Source organism: Rhinoderma darwinii, chromosome 8, assembly GCF_050947455.1.
Source record: "Rhinoderma darwinii isolate aRhiDar2 chromosome 8, aRhiDar2.hap1, whole genome shotgun sequence".
In the NCBI taxonomy this organism is placed as follows: Eukaryota; Metazoa; Chordata; class Amphibia; order Anura; family Rhinodermatidae; genus Rhinoderma; species Rhinoderma darwinii.
This window is the reverse complement of record NC_134694.1, coordinates 125,739,917-125,755,742: the sequence shown is the minus strand read 5'-3', so window position 1 is coordinate 125,755,742 and position 15,826 is coordinate 125,739,917.

The following is a 15,826-nucleotide window of genomic DNA, read 5'->3' as shown; positions in this document are numbered from 1 at the left end:
ATTTTCATTCTTCATTTAGTATTAGTTGCTTTATATGATCAAAGGTTGAACTTGATGGACTTGTGTCTTTTATTCTATGTAACTACATCCTTCCTGCCTCCTCCCATTATATAGGAATATTACCGAATAAATAAATGCAGGAGGAATAAAGGATGAAATAATTATTATTATTATATATTGTTATTATTATTATTATTATTATTATTATTATTATTGTTATTATTATTTTATTATTATTATTATTATTATTATTATTATTATTATTTTATTATTATTATTATTATTATTTTATTATTATTATTATTATTATTATTATTATCGTCCATTATTTGCACCAAGCGTTGTAAAAGTACAAAAACTATCAGGCTCTGTTCACACGCAGCGACCAAAAACTTCTGAAATTACGGGACTGTATTCAGACGAAAACAGCTCCTGATTTTCAGACGTTTTTGTAACTACTCGCGTTTTTCACGGCGTATTTTACGGCCGTTATTGAAGCTGTTTTTTAATGGAGTCAATGAAAAACGGCTCCAAAAACGGCCCAAGAAGTGACAGGCACTTCTTTTTCGCAGTCGTCTATTTACGCGCCGTATTTTGACAGCGGCGCTTAAAATTACACCTCGTGGGAACAGAACATCGTAAGACCCATCGAGAGTAATGGGCAGATGTTTGCAGACGTATTAGGGGCTTTTTTTCTGGTGTAATTTGAGGCGTAAAACACCCTAATTACGTCTGAAACAGTGCGTGTGAACCCAGCCTAATGCATTATGGGGGCTCGACTAAGCACAGTGGTATTTTAAGTGGTAGCCTGCAGCTCTGGATGTGACTGGAGAATATGACATGAGGTAATAGCATAATTGTGACTGCAGCTCTGGATTTGACTGGAGGATAAGATGTGATCTAACAGCAGAACTGTGACTGCAGCTCTGGATGCGACTGGAGAATAAGCCATGATGTAACAGCAGAATTGTGACTTCAGCTCCGGATATGACTGGAGTATAAGACATGATGTAACAGCAGAATTGTGATTGCAGCTCTGGATGTGTCTGGAGTATAAGACATGATGTAACAGCAGAATTGTGATTGCAGCTCTGGATGTGTCTGGAGTATAAGACATGATGTAACAGCAGAATTGTGATTGCAGCTCTGGATGTGACAGCTGTAACACAGGGAAAGAATACTGAGATTTTCCTTGATATAAAACTTCCCGGACGTCGCTGTATCTTGTGTTCTCGCCTCTTTTATCCTGAGCAGAACATGAACATCGCTGTTTGTTTAATTTCTTACATCAGTAAAAGTGTGAAAACCTCCGCAGGAATCAAACGCCGAGGAAGTCGCCGGCTCTTCTGATATAAAGAAAAGAAGATTCTCCAGGATTCCGGTGTTCTTTGGCTGCACCGGAGATGACGCAAAATATAATGTAAAATGTATCACTGAGAGCCGTGTATCTGCTATGTATCACTCCCATCATCCTCACCCCTGGAGCTCACAATCTAATCTCCCTATCTCACACTATGTATCACTCCCATCATCCTACATCCCTGGAGCTCACAATCTAATCTTCCTATCTCTCACAATGTATCACTCCCATCATCCTCACCCCTGGAGCTCACAATCTAATCTCCCTATCTCACACTATGTATCACTCCCATCATCCTACATCCCTGGAGCTCACAATCTAATCTCCCTATCTCACACTATGTATCACTCCCATCATCCTACACCCCTGGAGCTCACAATCTAATCTCCCTATCTCACACAATGTATCACTCCCATCATCCTACACCCCTGGAGCTCACAATCTAATCTCCCTATCTCACACAATGTATCACTCCCATCATCCTACACCCCTGGAGCTCACAATCTAATCTCCCTATCTCACACAATGTATCACTCCCATCATCCTACACCCCTGGAGCTCACAATCTAATCTCCCTATCTCACACAATGTATCACTCCCATCATCCTACACCCCTGGAGCTCACAATCTAATCTCCCTATCTCACACAATGTATCACTCCCATCATCCTCACCCCTGGAGCTCACAATCTAATCTCCCTATCTCACACAATGTATCACTCCCATCATCCTACACCCCTGGAGCTCACAATCTAATCTCCCTATCTCACACTATGTATCACTCCCATCATCCTACATCCCTGGAGCTCACAATCTAATCTTCCTATCTCTCACAATGTATCACTCCCATCATCCTACACCCCTGGAGCTCACAATCTAATCTCCCTATCTCACACAATGTATCACTCCCATCATCCTCACCCCTGGAGCTCACAATCTAATCTCCCTATCTCACACAATGTATCACTCCCATCATCCTCACCCCTGGAGCTCACAATCTAATCTTCCTATCTCACACAATGTATCACTCCCATCATCCTACACCCCTGGAGCTCACAATCTAATCTTCCTATCTCACACAATGTATCACTCCCATCATCCTACACCCCTGGAGCTCACAATCTAATCTCCCTATCTCACACTATGTATCACTCCCATCATCCTACATCCCTGGAGCTCACAATCTAATCTTCCTATCTCTCACAATGTATCACTCCCATCATCCTCACCCCTGGAGCTCACAATCTAATCTCCCTATCTCACACTATGTATCACTCCCATCATCCTACACCCCTGGAGCTCACAATCTAATCTCCCTATCTCTCACAATGTATCACTCCCATCATCCTACACCCCTGGAGCTCACAATCTAATCTCCCTATCTCACACAATGTATCACTCCCATCATCCTACACCCCTGGAGCTCACAATCTAATCTCCCTATCTCACACAATGTATCACTCCCATCATCCTACACCCCTGGAGCTCACAATCTAATCTCCCTATCTCACACAATGTATCACTCCCATCATCCTACACCCCTGGAGCTCACAATCTAATCTCCCTATCTCACACAATGTATCACTCCCATCATCCTACACCCCTGGAGCTCACAATCTAATCTCCCTATCTCACACAATGTATCACTCCCATCATCCTCACCCCTGGAGCTCACAATCTAATCTCCCTATCTCACACAATGTATCACTCCCATCATCCTACACCCCTGGAGCTCACAATCTAATCTCCCTATCTCACACTATGTATCACTCCCATCATCCTACATCCCTGGAGCTCACAATCTAATCTCCCTATCTCTCACAATGTATCACTCCCATCATCCTACACCCCTGGAGCTCACAATCTAATCTCCCTATCTCACACAATGTATCACTCCCATCATCCTCACCCCTGGAGCTCACAATCTAATCTCCCTATCTCACACAATGTATCACTCCCATCATCCTCACCCCTGGAGCTCACAATCTAATCTTCCTATCTCACACAATGTATCACTCCCATCATCCTACACCCCTGGAGCTCACAATCTAATCTTCCTATCTCACACAATGTATCACTCCCATCATCCTACACCCCTGGAGCTCACAATCTAATCTCCCTATCTCACACTATGTATCACTCCCATCATCCTACATCCCTGGAGCTCACAATCTAATCTTCCTATCTCTCACAATGTATCACTCCCATCATCCTACACCCCTGGAGCTCACAATCTAATCTCCCTATCTCACACAATGTATCACTCCCATCATCCTACACCCCTGGAGCTCACAATCTAATCTCCCTATCTCACACAATGTATCACTCCCATCATCCTACACCCCTGGAGCTCACAATCTAATCTCCCTATCTCACACAATGTATCACTCCCATCATCCTCACCCCTGGAGCTCACAATCTAATCTCCCTATCTCACACAATGTATCACTCCCATCATCCTCACCCCTGGAGCTCACAATCTAATCTTCCTATCTCACACAATGTATCACTCCCATCATCCTACACCCCTGGAGCTCACAATCTAATCTTCCTATCTCACACAATGTATCACTCCCATCATCCTACACCCCTGGAGCTCACAATCTAATCTCCCTATCTCACACTATGTATCACTCCCATCATCCTACATCCCTGGAGCTCACAATCTAATCTTCCTATCTCTCACAATGTATCACTCCCATCATCCTACACCCCTGGAGCTCACAATCTAATCTCCCTATCTCACACAATGTATCACTCCCATCATCCTACACCCCTGGAGCTCACAATCTAATCTCCCTATCTCACACAATGTATCACTCCCATCATCCTACACCCCTGGAGCTCACAATCTAATCTCCCTATCTCACACAATGTATCACTCCCATCATCCTACACCCCTGGAGCTCACAATCTAATCTCCCTATCTCACACAATGTATCACTCCCATCATCCTACACCCCTGGAGCTCACAATCTAATCTCCCTATCTCACACAATGTATCACTCCCATCATCCTACACCCCTGGAGCTCACAATCTAATCTCCCTATCTCACACAATGTATCACTCCCATCATCCTCACCCCTGGAGCTCACAATCTAATCTCCCTATCTCACACAATGTATCACTCCCATCATCCTACACCCCTGGAGCTCACAATCTAATCTCCCTATCTCACACTATGTATCACTCCCATCATCCTACATCCCTGGAGCTCACAATCTAATCTTCCTATCTCTCACAATGTATCACTCCCATCATCCTACACCCCTGGAGCTCACAATCTAATCTCCCTATCTCACACAATGTATCACTCCCATCATCCTCACCCCTGGAGCTCACAATCTAATCTTCCTATCTCACACAATGTATCACTCCCATCATCCTCACCCCTGGAGCTCACAATCTAATCTCCCTATCTCACACAATGTATCACTCCCATCATCCTCACCCCTGGAGCTCACAATCTAATCTTCCTATCTCACACAATGTATCACTCCCATCATCCTCACCCCTGGAGCTCACAATCTAATCTTCCTATCTCACACAATGTATCACTCCCATCATCCTACACCCCTGGAGCTCACAATCTAATCTTCCTATCTCTCACAATGTATCACTCCCATCATCCTACACCCCTGGAGCTCACAATCTAATCTCCCTATCTCACACAATGTATCACTCCCATCATCCTACACCCCTGGAGCTCACAATCTAATCTCCCTATCTCACACAATGTATCACTCCCATCATCCTACACCCCTGGAGCTCACAATCTAATCTTCCTATCTCACACAATGTATCACTCCCATCATCCTACACCCCTGGAGCTCACAATCTAATCTCCCTATCTCACACAATGTATCACTCCCATCATCCTACACCCCTGGAGCTCACAATCTAATCTTCCTATCTCACACAATGTATCACTCCCATCATCCTACATCCCTGGAGCTCACAATCTAATCTCCCTATCTCACACAATGTATCACTCCCATCATCCTCACCCCTGGAGCTCACAATCTAATCTCCCTATCTCACACAATGTATCACTCCCATCATCCTCACCCCTGGAGCTCACAATCTAATCTCCCTATCTCACACAATGTATCACTCCCATCATCCTCACCCCTGGAGCTCACAATCTAATCTTCCTATCTCACACAATGTATCACTCCCATCATCCTCACCCCTGGAGCTCACAATCTAATCTCCCTATCTCACACAATGTATCACTCCCATCATCCTACACCCCTGGAGCTCACAATCTAATCTCCCTATCTCACACAATGTATCACTCCCATCATCCTCACCCCTGGAGCTCACAATCTAATCTCCCTATCTCACACAATGTATCACTCCCATCATCCTCACCCCTGGAGCTCACAATCTAATCTTCCTATCTCACACAATGTATCACTCCCATCATCCTCACCCCTGGAGCTCACAATCTAATCTCCCTATCTCACACAATGTATCACTCCCATCATCCTACACCCCTGGAGCTCACAATCTAATCTTCCTATCTCTCACAATGTATCACTCCCATCATCCTACACCCCTGGAGCTCACAATCTAATCTCCCTATCTCACACAATGTATCACTCCCATCATCCTACACCCCTGGAGCTCACAATCTAATCTCCCTATCTCACACAATGTATCACTCCCATCATCCTACACCCCTGGAGCTCACAATCTAATCTCCCTATCTCACACAATGTATCACTCCCATCATCCTACATCCCTGGAGCTCACAATCTAATCTTCCTATCTCAAACAATGTATCACTCCCATCATTCTACACCCCTGGAGCTCACAATCTAATCTTCGTATCTCACACAATGTATCACTCCCATCATCCTACAACTCTGGAGCTCACAATCTAATCTTCCTATCTCTCACAATGTATCACGAGTCCCATCATCCCTGACTGCAATATATCACTCCCATCATTACTGCCCATCTGTACCAGGCCCCCCCCCAACCAACACATGTCATATAAATAATGGCTATCCTCAGGTGGCAGAGGGTTCTTTGGCCCTTCCCCCAGAGACACCAGGGCCCGGGTGCGAATTCAACCTTTAAACCCCCAATATCAGCCGCACATGTTTAACCTTTTCTGCCAACCCCCAAAATATCTGCTGCTGCGTCTCCGGGTTCTGATTTCTCCTTAGAGATGTGTTGTACCACTACTCCCATCATCTTCCACCGCTCCCCGGCAGGACCACCATTCAGCCATATTTCCACCAGTAAGTTGTTTCCCCTCTTTGCACATAGAGACAATGACTGTAACCCCCATCATCCGGGCTCTAGTCGGCTCCGTGCGCGCGGCTCAGGGGGACGTAATGAAGCGGCCGCCTCTTTGTGGAGAGAGTTATGAGGGAATTACAGCCCCAAATCACGTGGGAGACAGAACAGAAGCAAACGGCCCCTCACCCCGGGGTCAGCGGGTCAGATCCAGACACAATTAAGAGAAATTGGAAACTTCTGTCATCCTCTAAATTCAATTCCCATAAACGCGGTGACAAGTTCCCGGCCGTGAGCGCAGACGCAACCGGCAAATTACGTGTCGTGGCAAAACCCATATTGAATTTCACTATTGAGACGCGCAGTTTATATAAAATCACAGGTCGCGAGGAAGGTGTCGGGTTCAGCGTGTAATGACTCTCATCCTCCGGGGGGACAGAAATAGCCTCAGACAGGACGCATCCGAAAAAACAGAAAGTGGGTTACAGGGGGCGAGCCCCCCCAGACGGGTGACTTATTAGGGCACGTTCAGACGTGGCGGACAGTCCGCGGTGGAATTCTGCAGCGGTCGTCTTTTTCATTTCTTTCTATACATTTTTAGGAAACTTAGTTCAGATGTTGCAGAAAATAACTGCGGAAATCAGGCTGCGGTGCAGAATTTCCCCTCCGCGGCAGCTCATGACGTCGCGGAGAAGCGGAATTTCACTGCGGATTTCAGCCTTTGCAATGCTGAAATCTGTGGCGTCCGCTGTGATATCCGCAACGTCTGAATTACCTGTCAAATGTGCAAATGTTGCTGCAGATTCATTACGTAATTGCCCCAAATCTGCACCAACATTTGCAGCGGGAAAATTCTTATAGGGTGCGGGAGGGACGTGTCACTCAGAGATCAGGTCATGACAGGCGCATCCCACCCACCTGACCGGCACATCACGGGGGAGGGGCCGAAACTTCCTATAGGTGAAGCTGCCGAGTAAAAAACAGAAGACTGTGAACCTTGTACCTTCCGATTTCTCTGGCTGCAGCCGGCAGCGCCCCGAGCGCGTCCTGAGACGTCTACTGAACAAAGCGACCAACACCTCCAATCACATGGGGAGGAAAGCAGTGGAGCGTGAGCTCTGTGGTCAAGAAATCTCCAGAATCGGCAGAATATTACCTGTCAGGGCTGCGCCAGATTCATTAGTCTGAAGTCGGACAAAAACATAAAAGTCTTTTAACCATTCCGGTCAATGATCGTTCTCGATACAAATGTCTACCAAGAATGTGATCCGTCAGGTTGGAGTTTTTTGTCTGTTGTCGGGGAAAATAAACGTGTATGGCGCGATCGGCCAATTCCGGACAATAAATTGCTGCAGTGTGTTGGTACATCCTGAGCTGCCTGGTTCATGAATAGAATGCCAGAACTGCATTGAAGACTGACAGGGCCGTAGGAGAGATCACATGGTTGTCTGCAGACTTCAGTCCTGAGCCTGCATGTGAATGGGGAGACAAGGGTGATCCCTATCTTCTGGGACCCCCCTAACCCTCACAGCTATATGGTCAGCTTCTCATACACTAAACGGCCTGGACTGATACATTGTAGCAAACTATCAGGACAGGGAAGAGATTTGTGTTGCAGATGTGTTTAGCAACATTGTTAACAAGTCCTCAACTATGAAAAGTATTTGGTTCCTATTCACTGACAGCAGGCAGAGATTTTGAAAAAGGTGAGACATTTAAACAATAAGGTTTTTTAAAAACAAACATTTCATTCTACAATAAATAAGATTTAATTTTTTTCAGTAGACTGGACTGGCCCTTTAAGAGACTTTATACAAGACTCAGGGACTGTATTTTGAGGGACTATTTTATTTGGGGGGGGGGTTCTTTTTAACCTCTTACCTGTTAGGTGTAGTGTTCACACTGTACCACCATTAAAGCATTTCCCTGGATGGCAATCACAATGAAGTCCTCCATTCTTTACACTGCAGGCTGCAGTGCTCACTTCATGAAATCTCCGGCAGTGAAGCAAATAAGTGGATGAAGGTCCTGCGAGGAGCGCGTTCACTTCTCAGCCCATAGAAATATCAAATATTGTAGAAATCCTAAAATGAACGTCCTGCGATGGATTATGGAGCAAGTTCCTAAAATGTCACCGCTGGGGACGAATTATATCTGAACGTTCTGAGCGGAGGATCGTTAATAAATGCAGATGATTGGAGTAGTTGTTTAAGGTGAGAGCCGAAGGATATGTTCACACGAAAAAACGGCCGAAGAATCGGAAGCGAAACGCCTCCAAACATCTGCCCAATGATTTCCATGGGAAAGACGGCGTTCTGTTCCGACGGGCCGTTTTTTTATGCGGCCGTGTAAATAAACGGCAAAGAAAAAGAAGTGCGGGTGACTGCTCGGGACGTTTTTGGAGCCGTTATTCATTGACTCTGTAGAAAACAGCTAAAAAAATGCCCGTAAAAAACGCAGCGAAAATCGGGAGTGGCTTAAAAAACTTCTGAAAATCAGGAGCCGTTATCTCTTGAAGCTCCTCCGTATTTTCAGATGTTTTTGAGTTTGTGTGTGAACAGGGCCTTAGGATAAAATATTGTGTAAGAAGCAGATCCCAGATCCCGACCGAGGTGACCGGTAATGCGCAAATCTGCTGAAAAAATGAAACAAGACTAATTTAACTTTTATCAATGGGCAGATGTTTGTAGCCGTTCTGCATTCCGATTTTTCAGCCATTTTTTCGGGACGTTTACGGCCCGAAAAACAGCAGAAAATAAGCCATGTGAACATACCCTCACTGTGATACATAAAATAGCTGTTACTGGGGGCGGGGCTGTGACAACCTCTCACACATGATATACAGGCTGGTTGTCAGTAGTAATAGATGAATAGCTGTTACTGTATATAAGATGTGTGGATCTCATGTCTGATCACAGTGTAATTATATTATATATCAGTGATGTCAGTAACAGGGGGCGGGGCTGTGACAACCTCTCACACATGATATACAGGCTGGTTGTCAGTAGTAATAGATGAATAGCTGTTACTGTATATAAGATGTGTGGATCTCATGTCTGATCACAATGTAATTATATTATATATCAGTGATGTCAGTTACAGGGGGCGGGGCTGTGACAACCTCTCACACATGATATACAGGCTGGTTGTCAGTAGTGATAGATGAATAGCTGTTACTGTATATAAGATGTGTGGATCTCATGTCTGATCACATGTAATTATATTATATATCAGTGATGTCAGTATCAGGGGGCGGGGCTGTGACAACCTCTCACACATGATATACAGGCTGGTTGTCAGTAGTAATAGATGAATAGCTGTTACTGTATATAAGATGTGTGGATCTCATGTCTGATCACATGTAATTATATTATATATCAGTGATGTCAGTAACAGGGGGCGGGGCTGTGACAACCTATAACACATGATATACAGGCAGGTTGTCAGTAGTAATAGATGAATAGCTGTTACTGTATATAAGATGTGTGGATCTCATGTCTGATCACAATGTAATTATATTATATATCAGTGATGTCAGTAACAGGGGGCGGGGCTGTGACAACCTCTCACACATGATATACAGGCTGGTGTCAGTAGTAATAGATGAATAGCTGTCACTGTATATAAGATGTGTGGATCTCATGTCTGATCACAATGTAATTATATTATATATCAGTGATGTCAGTAACAGAGGGCGGGGCTGTGACAACCTCTCACACATGATATACAGGCTGGTTGTCAGTAGTAATAGATGAATAGCTGTCACTGTATATAAGATGTGTGGATCTCATGTCTGATCTCATGTAATTATATTATATATCAGTGATGTCAGTAACAGGGGGCGGGGCTGTGACAACCTCTCACACATGATATACAGGCTGGTTGTCAGTAGTAATAGATGAATAGCTGTTACTGTATATAAGATGTGTGGATCTCATGTCTGATCACAGTGTAATTATATTATATATCAGTGATGTCAGTAACAGGGGGCGGGGCTGTGACAACCTCTCACACATGATATACAGGCTGGTTGTCAGTAGTAATAGATGAATAGCTGTCACTGTATATAAGATGTGTGGATCTCATGTCTGATCACATGTAATTATATTATATATCAGTGATGTCAGTAACAGGGGGCGGGGCTGTGACAACCTCTCACACATGATATACAGGCTGGTTGTCAGTAGTAATAGATGAATACCAGTTACTGTATATAAGATGTGTGGATCTCATGTCTGATCACAGTGTAATTATATTATATATCAGTGATGTCAGTAACAGGGGGCGGGGCTGTGACAACCTCTCACACATGATATACAGGCTGGTTGTCAGTAGTAATAGATGAATAGCTGTTACTGTATATAAGATGTGTGGATCTCATGTCTGATTACAGTGTAATTATATTATATATCAGTGATGTCAGTAACAGGGGGCGGGGCTGTGACAACCCCTCACACATGATATACAGGCTGGTTGTCAGTAGTAATAGATGAATAGCTGTTACTGTATATAAGATGTGTGGATCTCATGTCTGATCACAATGTAATTATATTATATATCAGTGATGTCAGTAACAGGGGGCGGAGCTGTGACAACCTCTCACACATGATATACAGGCTGGTTGTCAGTAGTAATAGATGAATAGCTGTGACTGTATATAAGATGTGTGGATCTCATATCTGATCACAATGTAATTATATTATATATCAGTGATGTCAGTAGCAGGGGGCGGGGCTGTGACAACCTCTCACACATGATATACAGGCTGGTTGTCAGTAGTAATAGATGAATAGCTGTTACTGTATATAAGATGAGTGGATCTCATGTCTGATCACATGTAATTATATTATATATCAGTGATGTCAGTAACAGGGGGCGGGGCTGTGACAACCTATAACACATGATATACAGGCAGGTTGTCAGTAGTAATAGATGAATAGCTGTTACTGTATATAAGATGTGTGGATCTCATGTCTGATCACAATGTAATTATATTATATATCAGTGATGTCAGTAACAGGGGGCGGGGCTGTGACAACCTCTCACACATGATATACAGGCTGGTGTCAGTAGTAATAGATGAATAGCTGTCACTGTATATAAGATGTGTGGATCTCATGTCTGATCACAATGTAATTATATTATATATCAGTGATGTCAGTAACAGAGGGCGGGGCTGTGACAACCTCTCACACATGATATACAGGCTGGTTGTCAGTAGTAATAGATGAATAGCTGTCACTGTATATAAGATGTGTGGATCTCATGTCTGATCACATGTAATTATATTATATATCAGTGATGTCAGTAACAGGGGGCGGGGCTGTGACAACCTCTCACACATGATATACAGGCTGGTTGTCAGTAGTAATAGATGAATAGCTGTTACTGTATATAAGATGTGTGGATCTCATGTCTGATCACAGTGTAATTATATTATATATCAGTGATGTCAGTAACAGGGGGCGGGGCTGTGACAACCTCTCACACATGATATACAGGCTGGTTGTCGGTAGTAATAGATGAATAGCTGTCACTGTATATAAGATGTGTGGATCTCATGTCTGATCACATGTAATTATATTATATATCAGTGATGTCAGTAACAGGGGGCGGGGCTGTGACAACCTCTCACACATGATATACAGGCTGGTTGTCAGTAGTAATAGATGAATACCAGTTACTGTATATAAGATGTGTGGATCTCATGTCTGATCACAGTGTAATTATATTATATATCAGTGATGTCAGTAACAGGGGGCGGGGCTGTGACAACCTCTCACACATGATATACAGGCTGGTTGTCAGTAGTAATAGATGAATAGCTGTTACTGTATATAAGATGTGTGGATCTCATGTCTGATCACAGTGTAATTATATTATATATCAGTGATGTCAGTAACAGGGGGCGGGGCTGTGACAACCCCTCACACATGATATACAGGCCGGTTGTCAGTAGTAATAGATGAATAGCTGTTACTGTATATAAGATGTGTGGATCTCATGTCTGATTACAGTGTAATTATATTATATATCAGTGATGTCAGTAACAGGGGGCGGGGCTGTGACAACCCCTCACACATGATATACAGGCTGGTTGTCAGTAGTAATAGATGAATAGCTGTTACTGTATATAAGATGTGTGGATCTCATGTCTGATCACAATGTAATTATATTATATATCAGTGATGTCAGTAACAGGGGGCGGAGCTGTGACAACCTCTCACACATGATATACAGGCTGGTTGTCAGTAGTAATAGATGAATAGCTGTGACTGTATATAAGATGTGTGGATCTCATATCTGATCACAATGTAATTATATTATATATCAGTGATGTCAGTAGCAGGGGGCGGGGCTGTGACAACCTCTCACACATGATATACAGGCTGGTTGTCAGTAGTAATAGATGAATAGCTGTTACTGTATATAAGATGAGTGGATCTCATGTCTGATCACATGTAATTATATTATATACCAGTGATGTCAGTAACAGGGGGCGGGGCTGTGACAACCTCTCACACATGATATACAGGCTGGTTGTCAGTAGTAATAGATGAATAGCTGTGACTGTATATAAGATGTGTGGATCTCATGTCTGATCACATGTAATTATATTATATATCAGTGATGTCAGTAACAGGGGGCGGGGCTGTGACAACCTCTCACACATGATGTAGAGGCTGGTTGTCAGTAGTAATAGATGAATAGCTGTGACTGTATATAAGATGTGTGGATCTCATGTCTGATCACAATGTAATTATATTATATATCAGTGATGTCAGTAACAGGGGGGGGGGGCTGTGACAACCTCTCACACATGATATACAGGCAGGTTGTCAGTAGTAATAGATGAATAGCTGTTACTGTATATAAGATGTGTGGATCTCATGTCTGATCACATGTAATTATATTATATATCAGTGATGTCAGTAACAGGGGGCGGGGCTGTGACAACCTCTCACACATGATATACAGGCTGGTTGTCAGTAGTAATAGATGAATAGCTGTTACTGTATATAAGATGTGTGGATCTCATGTCTGATCACAGTGTAATTATATTATATATCAGTGATGTCAGTAACAGGGGGCGGGGCTGTGACAACCTCTCACACATGATACACAGGCTGGTTGTCAGTAGTAATAGATGGAATATCTCATGGATCTCTAAATACTATGTACAATGACTGTGCAGGTAATACCAGGGGTAATCTATGACAGGTAACTGAGTATTATGGACGTGAGATGTTTTCGCTGGATTTACTGTAACCAATGGAACAATTAATGTTTGTTTTGTCCTCGGGATAAGAGGTTTTTAGTCATAGACTAAATTCCTTCAAAGTGAAACAACAGTGCCACCTGCAGGCTGATAGTGTGTACTACCAAAAATACCGGAAATGTGTCAAATACCACATTTTGTTTCTTCTATTATTTATTTCATGAGATATTTACAGTTAACACCTAAAGGAACCGAGAGAACAGAGACTTTTTTTTGTCAACCAATGATCAGCGATGAGGACACTAATATTCCAGAGGAGCAGCGACATTGATCAGGCCTCACGATGTATCGGGGTAATTATCGGCTACTTCAATAGTTAAGTCTTTAGAAATTAAATGGAAAATAATGGATTATTATATGTGAAAATTACATGATCTCTCTATACATAAATATTTAAATGTATGTGTATATTACATAGTTACATATATTACACAGTTACATAGTTACATATATTACACAGTTACATAGTTACATATATTACACAGTTACATATATTACATAGTTACATATATTACATAGTTACATATATTACATAGTTACACAGTTACATATATTACATAGTTACATAGTTACATATATTACATATATTACATAGTTACATATATTACATAGTTACATATATTACATAGTTGCATAGTTACATATATTACATAGTTACACAGTTACATATATTACAATGTTACATAGTTACATGTATTACACAGTTACATAGTTACATATATTACACAGTTACATAGTTACATATATTACATAGTTACATATATTACACAGTTACATAGTTACATATATTACAGAGTTACATAGTTACATATATTACATAGTTACATATATTACACAGTTACATACTTACATATATTACAGAGTTACATAGTTACATATATTACATAGTTACAGAGTTACATATATTACACAGTTACATAGTTACATATATTACACAGTAACATAGTTACATATATTACATAGTTACATAGTTACATATATTACACAGTTACATAGTTACATATATTACATAGTTACATATATTACAGTTACATAGTTACATATATTACAGAGTTACATAGTTACATATATTACATAGTTACAGAGTTACATATATTACACAGTTACAGTTACATATATTACATAGTTACATATATTACACAGTTGCATTGTTACATATATTACACAGTTACATAGTTACATATATTACATAGTTACATATATTACACAGTTACATAGTTAAATATATTACAGAGTTACATAGTTACATATATTACATAGTTACACAGTTACATATATTACACAGTTACATAGTTACATATATTACAGTTACATAGTTACATATATTACATCGTTACATAGTTACATATATTACACAGTTACATAGTTACATATATTACACAGTTACATAGTTACATATATTACATAGTTACATAGTTACATATATTACACAGTTACATAGTTACATATATTACACAGTTAAATAGTTACATATATTACACAGTTACATAGTTACATATATTACGCAGTTACATAGTTACATATATTACACAGTTACATAGTTACATATATTACATAGTTACACAGTTACATATATTACAATTACATAGTTACATATATTACACAGTTACATAGTTACATATATTACATAGTTACATAGTTACATATATTACACAGTTACATAGTTACATATATTACACAGTTACATAGTTACATATATTACACAGTTACATAGTTACATATATTACACAGTTACATAGTTACATATATTACATAGTTACATATATTACATAGTTACACAGTTACATATATTACATAGTTACACAGTTACATATATTACATAGTTACACAGTTACATATATTACACAGTTACATAGTTACATATATTACACAGTTACATATATTACACAGTTACATAGTTACATATATTACACAGTAACATAGTTACATATATTACA